At 45.1% G+C, this 18227-nt stretch overlaps 1 protein-coding gene across 1 annotated transcript in view; it reads right to left on the bottom strand.

Moving 5' to 3' along the window:
• The window catches only part of LOC137649748 (dymeclin-like), a 130422-nt gene extending 113709 nt beyond the window's left edge, over positions 1-16713 (bottom strand). The window contains exon 1 of the mRNA XM_068382696.1: positions 16568-16713. The gene's annotated coding sequence lies outside the window, so the exon portion shown is untranslated. The remainder of the gene's footprint in view (positions 1-16567) is intronic.
• Positions 16714-18227: the final 1514 nt, after the last annotated feature.

Here is an 18227-nt window from a genome sequence, read left to right as displayed (position 1 = left end):
TTGTATTTTTCCTAACTATACAAACCTTAGCTATTTACTTTCGGCGTAGCTGAAATGACGAACTATTAGAAATTTAACGAGGATTTACTATCCCACCGCTAGTTAGCGGGGGGGTAGGGAGGGTAGCCTGGTACCCCCCGCCCTCACACACCTGTGTGCTGAGCTCACTTTGCTTAGAGGTAGGACTTCACGGGGGATAGGGCTGGAGGGCAAGTTTGATTAAATAGCTAAGGTTTGTATAGTTAGGAAAAATACAAACTATCTCCGAATGTTATTTGTTCTGTAACTGAAATACAAACCACGCTATTTAATATGGGTGACTCAACCCTTAGGAAGGCCGACTGCTTCTTGGCCTTCTTTCTGTTAAATTGGGATTGAGGAGATTGCGGAGCAGCAGGTAGGAATTCCTCTCCATAAAGTTCAAGAAATGAGCGAGAGAGAACTTTGTAATCTCCGGCAGCGTCAGTAGGTCTATCATCGTCATCAGAGACCTCCTCGAGGTCCTGATCCACATCTGCAACATCCTTCAAACGAGAAGAAGGCTCCTTAGAAACAGACAACGGCAAATCAAAGGAATCGTCCTACAAAAGAGGGCTTGCGTCCTGGCGCCGAGCGTAGGTGTCGTCATGGCGCCGGAAAGAGGGATCGTCCTGGCGCCGAGCGCTAGAAGAGTCCTTGGAACTAAAGACAGTATCGTCCTCAAGAAGCAGGCTGGTATCGTCTTGGCGCCGAGAGCAAGAGGCAGAGTCGTCCTGGCGTCGAGAACGAGAGGAGGTATCGTCCTGGCGTCGTGAACGAAAGGCGGTATCGTCCTGGCGTCGTGAATGAGAGGCGGTATCGTTCTGGCGTCATGAACGAGAGGCGGTATCGTCCTGGCGACGAGAGGAGGTATCGTGCTGGCGACGAGAGGAAGTATCGTCCTGCGTAAGCATACCGTCATCGTCCTGGCGCCGAGAGAGAGAGAGGAGGTATCGTCCTGGCGCCGAGAGAGAGAGAGGAGGTATCGTCCTGGCGCCGAGCAGTAGAGGAAGCAGAACGGTGCCGTGTCTTCGACAAAGAGAGTAAGGTTTCCTTAGGAGAAGAACTCCGTTCCCTCTCAGAAGTTGACTTCTTAATAAGCAAAGAGTCGTCTTTACGTCTAACAGACTGGGCGTAAGGGCAGCTAAACGCTTACACTAACGTAAAAAGTTGTTCCTGCATGACCGACATAAAGGATTTAGCAATTTCTGCTGGGTCTTGCGGTCCCGAAGGAGAGGGCTGATGAATAAAACTCGTAGAAGGGGAAGGATCTTCGGCTGTAATATCCTGACTTGCGGGCTTAGACTTCGTCCTTTTCACAGGCACGGAGTCGAAATCGTCCACTGACGGACAAGGTTCATGGCTGCTAGAACCTGGAGAGAAAGAATGAGACAGTTCGCCGCGGTTCCACCTCCTCTTAGTAGGTCTTAACGCTTCAAACTTCCATTTACGTCTGGGAGAATTCGGAGAGGAAATTAACACATCCGACACGTCTTTTCCGTGACGGTCAAGAACAGCCTGGGAATCGACAACAGGACTGTCTGAGGCGACGGCTGACCGAGGGTACGTCTCTCACCCCCTTTCGGTTGTTGACGTACCTTCTCCCTTGGTCTTGGGAGCTTGGTAGAGGTCTAGGCCTAGAGTAATGACAGGTTCGGTCAGTCGCCACCTCCACTGCACTTTCACAAGCACTAAAATCACTATCACTTTTCTTACCTTTAAAGGCCGCAAGTTGTTCTTTAATGGCCTTCAACTCGGCAGCCATCCTAGCGTACCGAGGGTCATCCGCAGAAACGGATCCTGTAGAAGGGGCAGGAGTTACTAACTCAAGGGAAGGATCAACTTCCAAAGATGAATTAATTATAGGCTCAAAGGATAAATCTACACTAAGTTCGTCTTCCTTTCCACTAACAGACTTAGATTTAGACCTAGAAGCTTTCCTAACTCTATCGAGCTCTAGTTTACGCACATAGCGCTTCATAATCAACCAATCCTTTTCATCCAAAACCTTCCATTCCCCGCACCTATTATTAAGGGCACATTCAAAACCCCTACAATGCAAACACACGGTGTGAGAATCTACCGCCATTTTTGGTAATCTCACCTTACATTCCTCATTCGCACAGACACGGAATTGAATTTTATCACTCATAATGATAACAGCAAAAAAGCAAAAAAATAACAGCAAAAAAGCAAAGAAATAACAAAAACACTATTACCATATCCCCAAATCAGTGTACTTCACCAAAATAGCAGACTGGTACAGCAAAACAGGGAAAGCAAAGAAAAACTCTTAATGACGGACCAACGTGTTAGCGATCCGGACAGCAGAGATGAACTGAAGAACAGAAAACGGGAGTGATTCCTTGTACCACCCTGTGACGGGTGTTAACCACCTAACCGCTCAACCACCACAAGGCGGTTGCCGTGTTTTGAAAAATTCTGCCGAAAGTAGAGACATTTAGCTATATATATATAACTGCCAGGTAAGTTCTAGTCATTAAAAAAGACTGTTACATGGTGCTGTTTGGATGCAAAGGCTTCACAAATAGAGGGCTCCCATCGTATCAACACATCAGTCTTTGAAGACATTTTCCTAAATCCACCCCCTTCTTTTCCAGGTATCACATCAGTCTTGCATTGACCATCTTCTCCATGATCTTACAGAAACAAGATGTCAATGCAACTGTATGATAGTTTACTGCTAAAAACTTATCCTTACCTAGTTTCAAAAAGGCTAAAATAATGGCTAGTTCCCAACAACTGGAAATAACTATGATCATGCCATATTCTATTAATAATGCTTAAAATAAATAACTTGGTATTAACAGGTACATGTTTAATCATAGCATATGGAATTCCATCGGGTCCAGTTGCTGTATCCTTACACGTAGCAAGTGCGGAATCAAATTCTGTTTCAGTAAAAGGAGAATTCTATGACTTCCCTTCCTGTTGCAAAATTTAAAATTTTCTTTTCTTCAATACTCCTATACTGGTGACCAGGAGCTGCTTCACACTTGCATGATATATTTGAGAAATGATCAGCCAGGGCATTGCTAACTTCGGTTGCTCCAGTCACATACTGAGCATTCACCTTCAACACTGGTGGTGGGTTTGGGGTGAGTTTGAATACTATCTTTTTTACTTTCCTCCACACATATGATGTTGGTGTGCTACTGTTAATGGAGGAAACAAAAAACACCCCTGACTGGAGCCTAGCTTCTTTCATGGCATGATGGGGATGTGCTCTACATTTCTTGTATATGATTGAATTCTCCTCAGTACGGCATCTACCCAATTGCGTAAAGGACCTTTTTGTGGCTTTGTGCAGGGCAGTTAGTTCTGAAGACTACCAGGGAACTGGTCGTCATTTGAATATCCCTGTTGTTTTGGGAATGGAATTGACTCCTGGTGTGTGAAGAGATCCATTAAGTCTATGGCATCATCAACAATTTCAAACTGTTCTGCATTTCCTTCAATTTCACTTAGCTCTGAAAATCTATCCCAGTATGCCTTGTCAAGATTTCATCTTGGCGATCTCTGTAAATGTGGACCATTGTTGGTGTTTATGATGATTGGTGCATGATCACTAGTATGCCAGTCATCTAATGTTCTCCCATTAAAATCAAGAAGACAGTTAGAGCTTGCAATTGATAGGTAAATGCAAGACAAGGTACCTGTCTGAACATGAAAATGTGTGGGCTCTCCTGTATTAAGGAGTCCTACATCTTCATTCTCCAAAATTGATGATATATTACCCCTTGCATTTGCCAAAACATCACCCCATGAAGGATGCCTACTATTAAGATCTCCTAGTAAAAGAAAAGGCTGTGGGAGTTGATGAGTCACCTCTGATAAATTATCATACAAGATGTTATCATTTGGAGGCAAGTAAAGAGAACAGATTCTGTATTGTCTTCCTATATCTATCTGTACAACCACTGCCTGCTGTACAGATACAAAGATACTTGGGGACCATCTCGATAAACGTATGACTTCCCCCTGGGCTTCCTGCTCGTTGATCATATGGTGTCCTATAACTAACATACTCTCGAGGACGAGGAGTATTAGCACTGAGCTTGCTCTCCTTTAGACATACAATTATAGGGGAGTGCTAACATATGAGGAGTTAAAGTTCTTCATATTTCGCCCATAAACCCTGGCAATTCCATTTAAGAATGGAGGAAAAATGTTATTTTTATTAGTAAAATAAATTTTTGAATATACTTACCCGATAATCATGTAGCTGTCAACTCTGTTGCCCGACAGAATTCTATGGAGGGATACGCCAGCTATCACAATACTAGAAGGGGGTGTACTTACCAGCGCCACCTGTGGCCAGGTACTCAAGTACTTCTTGTTGACACCTCCTCAATTATTCCTCGGTCCCACTGGTTCTCTATGGGGAGGAAGGGAGGGTCAATTAAATCATGATTATCGGGTAAGTATATTCAAAAATTTATTTTACTAATAAAAATAACATTTTTCAATATTAAACTTACCCGATAATCATGTAGCTGATTCACACCCAGGGGGGTGGGTGAAAACCAGTGTACAAGATTAAAGGATAGCTAAGTATCCCATATTTCATATAACAGTTATCTCAAATAACATTGAAATAATAAGTACCTGGTAAGGAAGTCGAATTGAACCGTTACTCTGTCTCTTTTTTAAGTTCGTCTTCCTTACTGAGCGCAGCGTTCCTCTTGGAGGCTGAATCAACCCAAAGGTGCTAAAGTATACAGGGCTGCAACCCATACTAAAGGACCTCATCACAACCTTTAACCTCGGCGCTTCTCAAGAAAGAATTGACCACCCGCCAAATCAACAAGGATGTGGAAGGCTTCTTAGCCGACCGAACAACCCATAAAAAGTATTCAAGAGAAAGGTTAAAAAGTTATGGAATTATGGGAATGTAGTGGCTGAGCCCTCGCCTACTACTGCATTCGTTGTTACGAATGGACCCAGGGTGTAGCAGTACTCGTAAAGAGACTGGACATCTTTGAGATGGAATGATGCGAACACTGACTTGTTTCTCCAATAGGTTGCATCCATAACACTCTGCAGAGAACGGTTCTGTTTGAAGGCCACTGAAGTAGCCACAGCTCTCACTTCATGTGTCCTTACCTTCAGCAAAGCAAGGTCTTCTTCCTTCAGATGAGAATTTGCTTCTCTAATCAGAAGCCTGATGTAGTAAGAAACTGAGTTCTTAGACATTGGTAGAGAAGGCTTCTTGATAGCACACCATAAGGCTTCTGATTGTCCTCGTAATGGTTTTGACCTTCTTAGATAGTACTTAAGAGCTCTAACAGGGCAAAGTACTCTCTCTAGTTCGTTCCCCACCATGTTGGACAGGCTTGGGATCTCGAACGACTTAGGGCAAGGACGGGAAGGAAGCTCGTTTTAGCCAAAAAAAAACCGAGCCGCAAGGAACATGTAGCCGTTTCAGATGTGAAACCTATGTTCCTGCTGAAGGCGTGGATCTCACTTACTCTTTTACCTGTTGCTAAGCACACGAGGAAAAAAGTTTCTAATGTGAGGTCCTTAAAAGAGGCTGATTGGAACGGTTCAAATCCTGATGACATTAGGAACCTTAGGACCACGTCTAGATTCCAGCCTGGAGTGGACAACCGACGTTCCTTTGAGGTCTCAAAAGACCTAAGGAGGTCCTGTAGATCTTTGTTGGAGGAAAGATCCAAGCCTCTGTGGCGGAAAACCGCTGCCAACATACTTCTGTAACCCTTGATCGAAGGAGCTGATAGGGATTTTACGTTCCTTAGATGTAACAGGAAGTCAGCAATCTGGGTTACAGTGGTACTGGTTGAGGAAAACTGCATTGGCCTTGCACCAGCTTCGGAAGACTTCCCATTAAGACTGATAGACTCTGAGAGTGGATGTCGTCCTTGCTCTGGCAATCGTTCTGGCTGCCTCCTTCGAAAAGCCTCTAGTTCTTGAGAGACTTTCGATAGTCTGAAGGCAGTCAGACGAAGAGCGTGGAGGTTTGGGTGTACCTTCTTTACGTGAGGTTGACGCAGAAGGTCCACTCTAGGAGGAAGAGTCCTGGGAACGTCGACCAGCCATTGCAGTACCTCGGTGAACCCTTCTCTCGCGGGTCAGAGGGGAGCAACCAACGTCAACCGTGTCCCTTTGTGAGAGGCGAACTTCTGAAGTACCCTGTTGACAATCTTGAACGGCGGGAATGCATACAGGTTGAGATGGGACCAATCCAGCAGAAAGGCATCCACGCGAACTGCTGCTGGGTCTGGAATCGGAGAACAATACAAGAGGAGCTTCTTGGTCATCGAGGTAGCGAATAGAACTATGGTTGGCTGACCCCACAGGGCCCAAAGTCTGCTGCAAACATTCTTGTGAAGGGTCCACTCTGTGGGGAAGACCTGACCCTTACGGCTGAGGCGATCTGCCATGACATTCATATCGCCCTGAATGAGCCTCGTTACCAGCGTGAGCTTTCGATCTTTGACCAAATGAGGAGGTCCCTTGCGATCTTGAACAACTTCCTCGAATGAGTCCCTCTCTGCTTGGAGATGTAAGCCAAGGCTGTGGTGTAGTCGGAGTTCACCTCCACCACCTTGTTAAGCTGGAGGGACTTGAAGTTTATCAAGGCCAGATGAACTGCCAACAACTCCTTGCAATAGATGTGAAGTGTCCTTTGCTCCTGATTCCATGTTCCCGAGCATTCCTGTCCGTCCAGTGTCGCACCCCAGCCCGTGTCCGATGCGTCCGAGAAGAGACGGTGGTCGGGGGTCTGAACAGCCAAAGGTAGACCTTCCTTGAGAAGAATGCTGTTCTTCCACCACGTTAGAGTAGACCTCATCTCTTCGGAAACAGGAACTGAGCCCGTCTCTAGCGTCATGTCCTTTATCCAGTGAGCAGCTAGATGATACTGAAGGGGGCGGAGGTGGAGTCTCCCTAACTCGATGAACAGGGCCAGCGATGAAAGTGTCCCTGTTAGACTCATCCCCTGCCTGACTAAGCATCGGTTCCTTCTCAGCATGCTCTGGATGCATTCTAGGGCTTGGAAGATCCTTGGGGCCGACGGACAAGTCCGAAAAGCTCGACTCTGAAGATCCATACCCAAGGAAACAATGGTCTGGGATGGAACTAGCTGAGACTCCTCAAAATTGACCAGGAGGCCCAGTTCCTTGGTCAGAACCATAGTCCATTTGAAAATCTCCAGACAGCGACGACTTGTGGGAGCTCTTAAAAGCCAGTCGTCTGACGGAGCCGGACACAAGATCATGATACTGCTGCACAGTCTGTAAACTGTCAATCATGGGCAAGCGAGGAAGTACAGTGACAACCCGAATCTGTCTAGACTATCTGGGTCGTACAGACAACTCCTTAACGGGTTGCTGAGGTAGCCGCACTGCGTCACAACAAGTCCCTTCTGTTGGTTGTTGAACGTCTTCCCCGTGACACATTGACTCCGTAAACAAAAAATCCTCTAACAAGGACTAAGCTTGGACTGCATGTCATGCAACACAGCTCAAGGTCTATGGGAGCAGGTGTGGTAACAGACGGGATTAGCGGCTGAAGTGGAACCATTACCTTCCCTGTAAGCATGTTATGCTTAAATAAAAGTCCATAAGAGGTTATGCAGCTAAAGGCTCCCTCCAAATGACAGAGTCCTCAAGGGAATATCAGAAGGAGGGAGAAAAGAACTTTCTCATCTACAGGGACCTTATCCTAGAAAAGCTAAGTTCTCTGAGTGAGGGTTCACTGGTGCAAAAGCAGCAGACTAGAAGGCAACGTTATGAAACTGCTTGACAGTCTAGTGAGTTGGCAACAACCCAAGATATGTTGAGAAGCATGCGGTAAGGTATGCAGAGTATGATGAATGCAGAGTATGCTGTATGCAGAGCATGCTGTATGAAGAGCATGTTGTATGCAGAGCATGCTGAATGCAGAGCATGCTGTATGCAGAGCATGTTGTATGCAGAGCATGCTGAATGCAGAGCATGCTGAATGCTGAGCATGTAGTAAGCAGAGCCTGCTGTAAGCAGAGCCTGCTGTAAGGAAAGCAGAGCGTGTGCATGGCGTTTAACATTCTCAGAAATTCCATGACCAGTGCTAGAGTGCTTTATGCATGCTTGCATGGGGTTTAAAAATCAACATAATGTTTACCTTACATTCATAACTCATGATTCATATTTTTGCCATGGTTTGAAAATGGAGGTAAGGTATGCTGAACAGCAGAGTCAGAACGAGCTGGAACAACAACAGTGGAAGGTGCAGAAAGTTCCTGTTCCTGTGGTATGAGTGGAGCGTGAAGAGACCGAGGTTGCGCAGAACAAGGTAAAGTTCCCGCAAGCAGAGGTGTCTGAGGCGCAGGATCAGGGTGCACGGGTTGAGCTCGGTGCAGCAGCTGAGGAGACTGACTCACAGGTGGAAGAGGTTGTACCTCCACCGAGAGTTGCACCACCGGTGGAGCAGCCAGGGGAGGAGGAGGAAGAGTGGAGTAATCCTCCTGATCCCAAACCAAAGGTTGCCTTAAAGAAGGCTGAGGCTGAACAACACTGGGAACAGCGAACACAGAAAGAGGTTCAACATCGTACGCCTGGCAGATGGTGCTGCGACTGGGTGCAGCGAGTGCAGGCGGGTTGAGCACAGGCTGAACGGGTGCAGGTGGAGGTGCAACACTCTCAGCCCGACACTCACGCAACAGGTCCGAAAGCTGTGCTTGCATGGACTGTAGTAGAGTCCACAACATCGTACGCCTGGCAGATGGTGCTGCGACTGGGTGCAGCGAGTGCAGGCGGGTTGAGCACAGGCTGAAAGGGTGCAGGTGGAGGTGCAACACTCTCAGCCCGACACTCACGCAACAGGTCCGAAAGCTGTGCTTGCATGGACTGTAGTAGAGTCCACAACATCGTACGCCTGGCAGATGGTGCTGCGACTGGGTGCAGCGAGTGCAGGCGGGTGCAGCACAGGCTGAACGGGTGCAGCCGGTTGGTGCACCACCGGTGCAGGCGGGTGCAGCACAGGCTGAACGGGTGCAGGCGGTTGGTGCACCACCGGTGCAGGAGGAGGAGGAGGTGCAACACTCTCAGCACGACACTCACGCATCAGGTCCGAAAGCTGTGCTTGCATGGACTGTAGTAGAGTCCACAACATCGTACGCCTGGCAGGTGGTACTGCGATCAGGTGGAGCGAGCATAGGCGGGGGGAGTGTAGGCGCACTCTCAGCCCGACAAACTGATGACTGAGGAGAGTCAGAGCTAACCCAATGACTGCATCCGGGTTGTTGAACTTTACTTCGTACGTCTGGCATAGGTCTGGACTTACGTTTAAGAGGTCTTGAGACCTGAGACCAGCGTTACTCTGCCTATATTTACTCCTCTAAATCTCTTCTGCAGACGAGCAAAATAAGGGCTCAATCGTCTGCGGGTGGGAGTGACGGTCTCGGTAAGACACGCCCACAACCACCGAGGATACTTCTGTGCGCCGATCAAGGCCTGCCGAACCCTTTAATCCTTCGACATTGCTTCTCCCCTGGGCTTGGGAGCTTGCAAGAGGTCCCGGACTGGGAGGACGACTGGCGCGCACAAAAGTACCCTCACGCATAACACTGACATACTTTGCGCTAATCACTTATCACTTTGATTTCTGTTTGCACTTATTTCACTGAACTCGAAACTTTAAGTGGTTTGTACCTGAAACACGCAATTCTATCCTTCTCAAAAGTTAGTAATTGCGAAAACAGAATTACAATGTAACAGAAAAATCTAATGAAAGAAAATTCAGTGGCTGGAAAGAGACTAAACACTAGATCACTCTAGAAACGTTTAGTTTCTTCCCCTAAAGAGACTAGGGATAAGAGCAAAACGATAACGACGTTACTCGTACGCCTGGCAGGCTTGAGGGAAACGTTTATCCTCTTTCTCCCTCCGTCTCTATCTCTCTCTCTCTCTCTCTCTTGACTTAGAACCTGAGAGAAGAGCCCAATCATATATATCGTTAAAACATATTATTGTTAAAGGAAAAAACTGAAATATTTCCCAAAAAGAAAAGTTCCTTATTAGGATCAAAACCATTAAGTTAAGAAAGAATGAACAAAACGCTAGACACGGTTACTCTTACTGCAATGTGAAACCGTGAACATTCTTTCTCTATCGTAACGATAGAGTGCAAGTTGAAACGTTCTGAACGTCAACAACTGCCGAGACAAACAAAACGTTAGTTCAACTTTGAAAAAGTACGAGACTATCAAAGAAATTCTAACAAAGACCTTAAAATAGCATAATATGTTAACAGGTAAAACCGAAATGACGGGCTCACGATAATTAACTTCGGTACCAAGAAAAGACCGCCTACTATTAGGAAGGTCGAATATAAACAAATATAAAAATTAATTTTAATAAGTTTATAATAAAAGGAAGTTAATCGAAGAGGCCTATAAGAGGCGGAGAGATATAAAATAAATCTATAACTTTTGTTAAGCAAAATTAAGAAAAAGAGTCTATACTCTCTTAGACACCAACACTTCCGTCTAAGGGAAGGGTCGGCCATTGAAAGGTGAACGAGAGTTCATACTCTCTTCGTCACCAAAATTAATCAAATTAATTCCAAAAGCTAACTAAGTTAAAATAGAAGTTTCCAGTAAAGCGACAGCCGAAATCAAAGAGAAATACTTCACCAAAGTCGTGAAAATACTCCAAGAACATAAGCGTATCCCAGAACGTCTTGTCAGAAGCACGACAGAGGAATAATTGAGGAGGTGTCAACAAGAAGTACTTGAGTACCTGGCCACAGGTGGCGCTGGTAAGTACACCCCCTTCTAGTATTGTGATAGCTGGCGTATCCCTCCATAGAATTCTGTCGGGCAACAGAGTTGACAGCTACATGATTATCGGGTAAGTTTAATATTGAAAAAACTATATTCTATTTATTTGGAAGACACCTTGGATGAAGTCTTCCCATTGACAATCTTTGATCAAACATTATTACCTGCTGGTAGCTCTAGAGCAGATCTTGATATATTGGGTTTTGTGTTTGTCTTTTTCTTTGTGTCCTGTTGATCTAATTATTGAGGTGGATGGTGGACCTCAACTTGAATTTCTGATTTATTTAAGTTGTCTTCCAGTAGATCAAAAACATCAGCAGACAAGTCATCATATTCATTCACTACTTCATAGTGACCAGGTAATACTACTTTTCTATATTTTTCTATACTGTCATCATTTCTCACTCTCTCTCTCTCTCTCTCTCTTCATCTCTAGTGTTTTCTTATGATCATTTTTTACATAATGTGAATAAAGTTCAAATGTTACAATATTACAATCTGAATTGGAGCTGTCTCTAACGAGGTTGTCAACAGAAGGGTTGGTTTTTATAGAGGAACCAAGTCAGGTTATCCACCTCTTATCGGAGGATGTCAGTCCTCCTATCCCATGTGGCCCAACACAAGAGGAGGCTTCTTTTATTAGAGAGGGCTGTCTCTTTTTAGGTTGGCGTACACTGGTCAGTGGGGGCAGTTAGCCCCTCCTACCGATGATTTAATGCCTGGCGTCAGCCATTACTGTCCCTGCAAATATGGGTGACTTAAAACCGGATCACTGGGGCCCGACTCTTAACAGACGATGCTCTGCACCCAATGGGGTCTGCCAGAGGGTGATGGCGTCTAAATTGGTACAAGTTGAGATAGCATGCCATCCATCCCACACTATGCCAAATCCAAAGAAGCAGCCAAAGTATAATCAAACAAGCCAAAGTCGCCAACAAGTTCATGCCCAAGAGGAAGAGATGGGAGAATAAAAGAAATAACCAAAAGGAAAAGAGTGCGCTGACTAATTTGATTGGATCAACAATTGGGCACCAAGGTCCAGTGGAAAAGCCGTTCCCACCATTCATCGAGCCCAGCTGCTAATCCCTAAGCCCCCATGCTCGTCAAGGCTTCGGCATCTGGGGGGTCAAAACCACAGAGTGACCTGCCAGCAACTGTTGGAACTGATGAAGAGCCAGGTAGACTGCTCTCATCTCTGATTTACGTGCTGGTATCATAGGCCGGAGAGTGTATGGTGCAGCAGATGAGCCCCCACCCTTCTTTTGATGTATCTGTGAAGAGCATCAAATGCAGAGAGGGAATGAGAAGATTCTGGCCTCGCCGAAGGTTTTCGTCTACCATCCATCAACTCAAATGCGTCACGGGCTCCTAGAGTTAGGGGAACTCAGGTGTCCTATGGGTGGGAGTGTTGGTTCCACACAGACTTCAGCTGCCCCTGCAGGGATCTTATCCTGAGGCAGCTGTTTGGAACAAGATGGACGAGAGAGGTTAGGTGGCCTAACAGACTCAACCAACGAGAGGCTGGAAAAACTTCTTTCCTGAGGAAGGGTGCAGCCACTTCCTTCAACCTGTATACTTTTCTGTCTGATGGCAAGACTTTCTCTAGGATGATGTCTATGATCATTCTGATGTATACCAGTCTCTGTGAGGGTTGCAGTGATGACTTTTTGTGATTTATCAGGATGCCCAGATCCTGACAAAACTCGAGAAGCATGTCTTGGTGACAAAGAAGAGTCGTCTCCGATACTGCTAGGACCAGCCAGTTGTCCAGATATCTAAGAAGACGGATGCCGTTCCTGTGAGCCCAAGATGACGCTAGGGCGAACACACTGGTAAATACCTGAGGAGCTGTCACGAGACCGAGCCATAGAACCTTGAACTGGTATGCCTTTCCCTCGTGACTTTATCTTAGATACTTCCTTGAAGACGGATGTATTGGGATCTGGAAGTATGCATTCTTCAGATCCAGTGTGCACATGAAGTTCCTTCGACACACCGCTTGGATGACCGTGCCTGCTGTCTCCACTTTGAACTGAGTCTGTTGAACAAACTTGTTCAGAAGGGAGAGATCGATGACTGGTCTCCAGCCTCCAGTCATATTTTTCACCATAAAAATTTGACTGTAGAAGCCTGGAGACCCATGTACCACCTCTTGGAGAGCACCCTTTTGCAGCATGGTCTGAAGTTCAGCCCTGAGGGCCAGCTCCTTTGCAGATCCCTTCGCATAGAAGCCTAGATGCATTGGATCGCGAGTTAGAGGAGGGAGAGATAGAATGAAAGGGACGCGATACCCTAAGGTGATCACATCTTCTGTCCAGGGATCTGCCCCATGGAGCTGCCACCTCTGCCAGCGGCGCTGTAGGCATCCTCCCACAGGTGGTGGGTGATGAGGAATGCCATTCCTACTGGGAGGGACCACCTCGGCCACCTCCCTTTTCTCCCTTCTTTCCTCTGAAGGACTTGGACCCTTTCTGTCCCTTGGACTGAAAGGGCCGCTTAGACACCTTGGAAGGTCCCGAGGACCTGGAAGTTGACTGGCGAGTAGAGGAAGGTCCTTGCTGAGGTCGGGAAGACTGAAAAGGTGTACCATAGGACGGCAATATCGTGGCCCTATGGAGGAGAAAATTGTTGGACGATTTCCTCCATCGCTCTGCAGCCCTCTCTATCTCTTCTGGAACGAAGAGAGAAGAACCCTCGAGGATGGAGTTCCTCAACAGAGAGACCTCCACTTTCGGTACCTGCTTGTGGAACTGACCTATGATGGCATCCCTTCTATTGAGGATAGCATCTACTCATGAATTGCTCACGAAATTTGCCCCAGAGGAAGAGAAAGGTCTAGCACCTTCCTGCTGTCCCAGATGAGCACCTACTTCCGATGAAGTCAGCAGAGGAGGCCTCTGAGTAGGGACTACTCTAATGGAGAACGCGTCACACTGGGACGCGTTTCCAAGCATCGCGTACGCAAGTGCTTCGCTAAAAATCCTCATGCTGTGGAAAGCACTGAGGGTTGAGCTGGACGCCTGTCTGAGGAGTAGTCGTTCTCATCATCAGATTCGGTCCGAGGACGTTTGTAAGGTCTAGTCGAGGGGTTACGCGCCAATGACCTGCAGGTACGCCTACTTCTACCTCTACACGAAATCGTGGTTTGTGATGGTGATATACATGATTGGGAGTGTCTAGCTCTCGGTTGAGAATGGTGTGAACGCCGCGAGTGCCTATCTCGCGAACGTGAGCGTTGTCCTCACAAATGAGAACATCGTTCTCATAAACTATACCCTCGCGAGCACGAATGTCTCCCTCGCGAACGTGAGCGTCATTCTCGTGAGCGTGAGTACCGTCCTCATGATCTAGATTGTGATGATCTAGAACGTTAGTGTCTGGACCTAGGTCTAGACTTTGGTTACGATCGTGGAGAAAGTGATTACGAGACTCGTCCTCGTGAAGAGGAATGCCGCCGAGGACAGCATTGAGACCAAAGGTCTAGTAAGCACAAAGCTCTAGAACGTGATCGTCTTCTAGGCAAAGAGTGCTCGGATCATGATGACCTATGATCATTAGGAGCTTCCAATCATCGCGAACGGTGATCAGGGGAAGAAGGTCCAGAAGGAGAGGCAATGGCGATGTTCGTCCCATAGCGCTGCTGGTGGAAGGCGCTCTGATCCTTGGGAGATCGTCACCTGTAACCTGAGGGTTCCTGTGGGAAGAAACAAAGGGTTAAGGGTTAAGGGACGACGAGGTTCCAGGATGGAGAGAGGGTTCGTCGTCAGCAGGGGGTCGTTGGAGAGGCAAACGATCACCTCGTCCACTCATGGAAGGGCCAGGGTAAGGCAACAGATGGACCTCGCACAGATCCAGAGTGTGAGATGTCGATAGCTCCGGAGAAGGATCCCTCCTGGCACCACGCTGAAGAAAGCACAGCAGCTCCTCCTTCAAAGGGGGTCTTGAAATCCTTGAGGACGACCACACCTGCAGCAGAACTGAAAGGGAGAATGGCTCACCAGTGGCTGGAGGAGAAGTTGCTCCTTTAGGGGAAGCAACAAACCCCCCAGTACCCCGGGGTTGCCAAGGAGTTAAGAGATCTGCACTCCTACTCGAACGTCCCTTGTGAGAGTGCACACGAGGAGCTTTTGAGAGAGATTTGGGGGTGGGAGAAGAAGAATGCGCACCGCTCACCCGAGGGAGAACTATCCCTTTTAGACTTCTTCCTAAGCCACCCAAACTTCTCCACCTGGGAGGCAGACCACTCACTACACTCTACGCAGGGTAAAGCCTGCTCGCATCGATGCCCTCAGCACGTAGGACACAGAAAGTACGGGTCGGTCTCTATCGACGACATGAAGGTCCCGCACACAGCACCCTCTCGCCCTGGACACATTCACACACAGAAGGCAATCGCCGATGAAGACACGTACACCTGCAAAGAGAAAGCAAAAATTAAAAAGTCTAATGACAGTCAGGATGAGAACGGACACGTCCAATCTCTACTGAGCCAAAAGAAAATGAGGCGTCTCTCACCGCTGCGGGAGTATATACAAAGGTGGCTGGGTACCGCCAAGCCTACCCGCTTAAGCGGTTAGGCAGGGTCGTCACCTCGCAATTAAAGTCTAATGGATACCTCCAGATGCCATTGAAAGGATATCTACATAAATAACGGAAGGTTTGTTAGCATTGGAACAAATGTGGTTTTTTAGTTATAACTTTTATTATTCTAAAACATGAACAATTCTAATAATATGGGTTTCCCACAATTATTGTAATCAGTACAGTTCAAAGTACCTAAAAATATACCAAGAACATTTATCTTCTTCATTAGGAATATTGAGCTATAATAATGTTACTATCATTTCCTAGTTGTAAAATTTTTTTTTCTATCAGCTAATGGTACTACGGTCAATTTTCATGATTTACAAGACCTAATTAAATCAAAATTTTTACTGGATTGGGGGATATATGTAAGACAGCGACCAACTGTATGTATGATGACTGCCAGTTAAGTAGTTAGGTAGGTAAAGACACAGCTTATAGGTTAGGTTAGGTGGGAAAGTTTGGGTTAGATGGTGTTCTTGTGTAGAAGTTTTGCAGAAAAACGGATCAGTTTTTGTAATACAGCGGCTAAGTCTCACAAACGACTAGTGCAAGGGAAGAATATTCCTATTTTCTATGTATGTGGGAGGAACTGCCCGTTGATATACAAAGGCTTCCTGGATTGGATTAACTCCATTATACAACATAAATTATAGCAAGTAGAATAAGATTGTTTCATAAAGGGATAGACTATCATTTTATTTCATAGTTTTAGGGTAATTATCATATATTTTTACACAAGCCCTGGAAGAACTATTAGCTCTAGGTAACCAGCTTTTGTCATGACCTTCCATGAAGTTGGCCTGTAGTAAGTAAATTGAGTTAGGTTATCTCCTTAGCCTGCCGGGGCAAGGTGTCTACTTTCTTCAACTCAATGACCTCTACGGTAAGAGTGTCTTGAACCCTGTAGAGGGACCACTCCTGCCGAGACCATTCAACGGAAGTGATTATACTTATATGTCAATTCAGGCTACGGTTTTGAACCTACCTATTAAAACTAGCATTTTGGTGGGCAATGGAAGTGTCAAAAAATAACCAAACTACCGTAAGCCTACTGACGTGTAAGCTTCGCTATTTTTACCTAATTTACGCAGTTTCTTAAACAACAACCACAGAAAAACTGATAGAATAATTTTTAACGTAACAATCTGCGATACATACAGCAGCAAAAATGTCAAAACGGCCTTCAAACAGTACTTCGAAATATCCAAATCACTGAAATTCCAGCACTGAATCTGACAAATACACTTGATGAGGTTCAATGTAAACACGTCGACTGCTTGTGACGTCACAGCTTTACATTTACCTTATAGCACATTCTATTCAACACAACTCCAACACTGTCGACATTGTTTGGAATGGTTTCCTACATACAATTAATTAATTCCTACAAACAATTAAGTAATAGTTGGTTTAAATACAGCACTTTGGTTATCAAATTATATTTTAAAGCTTATTTAAATATAAATATATTTTGAATAATAAAAAACTATATAAATATTATATAAAATCTATATTATAGATTAAATATAATTATTTTTTTGTACTGAATCCAACTTTTGTTTTCTTTAAATGCAAGAGGATAAACCAAACTAATTTACTAGATATTATGGGTAAAAATACTTATGAACGATAGGGAAACTTCAATTCAAAGTGAAAAAGTGGATGATTTAAGCTGTCAGACTCTTACTACTAGATAGATTCCAACAATATCAAAGTATATAGTTAAAAGATTTGTTTAAAAATGGGCGTTTTTACTCTCAAATAGATAATAAAGAAGTTCTAATCAGTTTTGTCAATGACAATAAGCACTGATTAAAGTAACGTAGAATCGTTGTAGTCCCAGGTAATAACATTTACATGTCTTTGTAAATTATACCTATCTTATCTTATATCAGTTTTGATTCAAGCCGTTACATTATAGAGGACTAAAGAAGGTATATTTGAGATCAGTTGTAAAAGGAACAATTGTGTATGCCCAAGGCTGATATGGTTATTCTATATACTTCGCTGATCTAAAAAAGGTAATATAGTGTAACTTATTTTAGGTATAAAAGCAACAAAATGAGCAGATCTTAATTACTAAAAGTTGTTCGAATCTAAAATAAAAGTAAGCCCTGTACACATAAGCAAGTCGAACATTGGTCATTTAATAATTAGGTTTAATAAGCTGTTGTGTGATTCGAGTAATTTAGAATTTCTTCTTTTTTTTATTGTAATTCAACTTGGAAAACACTGTCGCAGTGACGAGAGAGTTAGATCGTTTAGTAAATTAGTACAGGGTTCACCTGTAGGAGTTGTCAGGTAGCTGTTGTTCAGGTAGGGTGTTAGGCCAAGGGGTATGAAGTTGTGAGTTCGTGGGGCGGGACCTTTCCTGCTATTTTCCTCGTTGGTTGGTGAGTTGCAACTCGAAGGACATCCACTACTCCGGCAAAGATAGCTTCTAGGGTGAATTTAACTACATAAGCAGTCATCATTACACAAATGAGCCTCAGGCGAACGAAAACTTGTGTACAAACAAGCATTTATAATACACGCACCGCTTTTCACTGTCCTTCACCACCTCCAGAAGCAAATTTGGTAAGGCACAGAATACTGTAGTCTCTCTTTTTTATTACTGGTAATCTTTTTTTTTTATATTGTGGGTGATTAGCGTACAAACAGGGATAATAGACTGAATTTTAGTAATTTGAAAGATAGAAAATTTTGGTTTAATTAAGATTAGGTATATCAGTAAACTAATTTCAGTAAGATCAGCCGGCAGGCATGAGGAGTAGAAGCCGAAGACATCCTGACTATCGCCTTAAACCCAATCCGTCAA

This window comes from Palaemon carinicauda, chromosome 11, assembly GCF_036898095.1.
Source record: "Palaemon carinicauda isolate YSFRI2023 chromosome 11, ASM3689809v2, whole genome shotgun sequence".
Taxonomy (NCBI): Eukaryota; Metazoa; Arthropoda; class Malacostraca; order Decapoda; family Palaemonidae; genus Palaemon; species Palaemon carinicauda.
The sequence above is the reverse complement of the archived record's forward strand: the minus strand, read 5'-3'. Positions and strand labels throughout refer to the sequence as shown.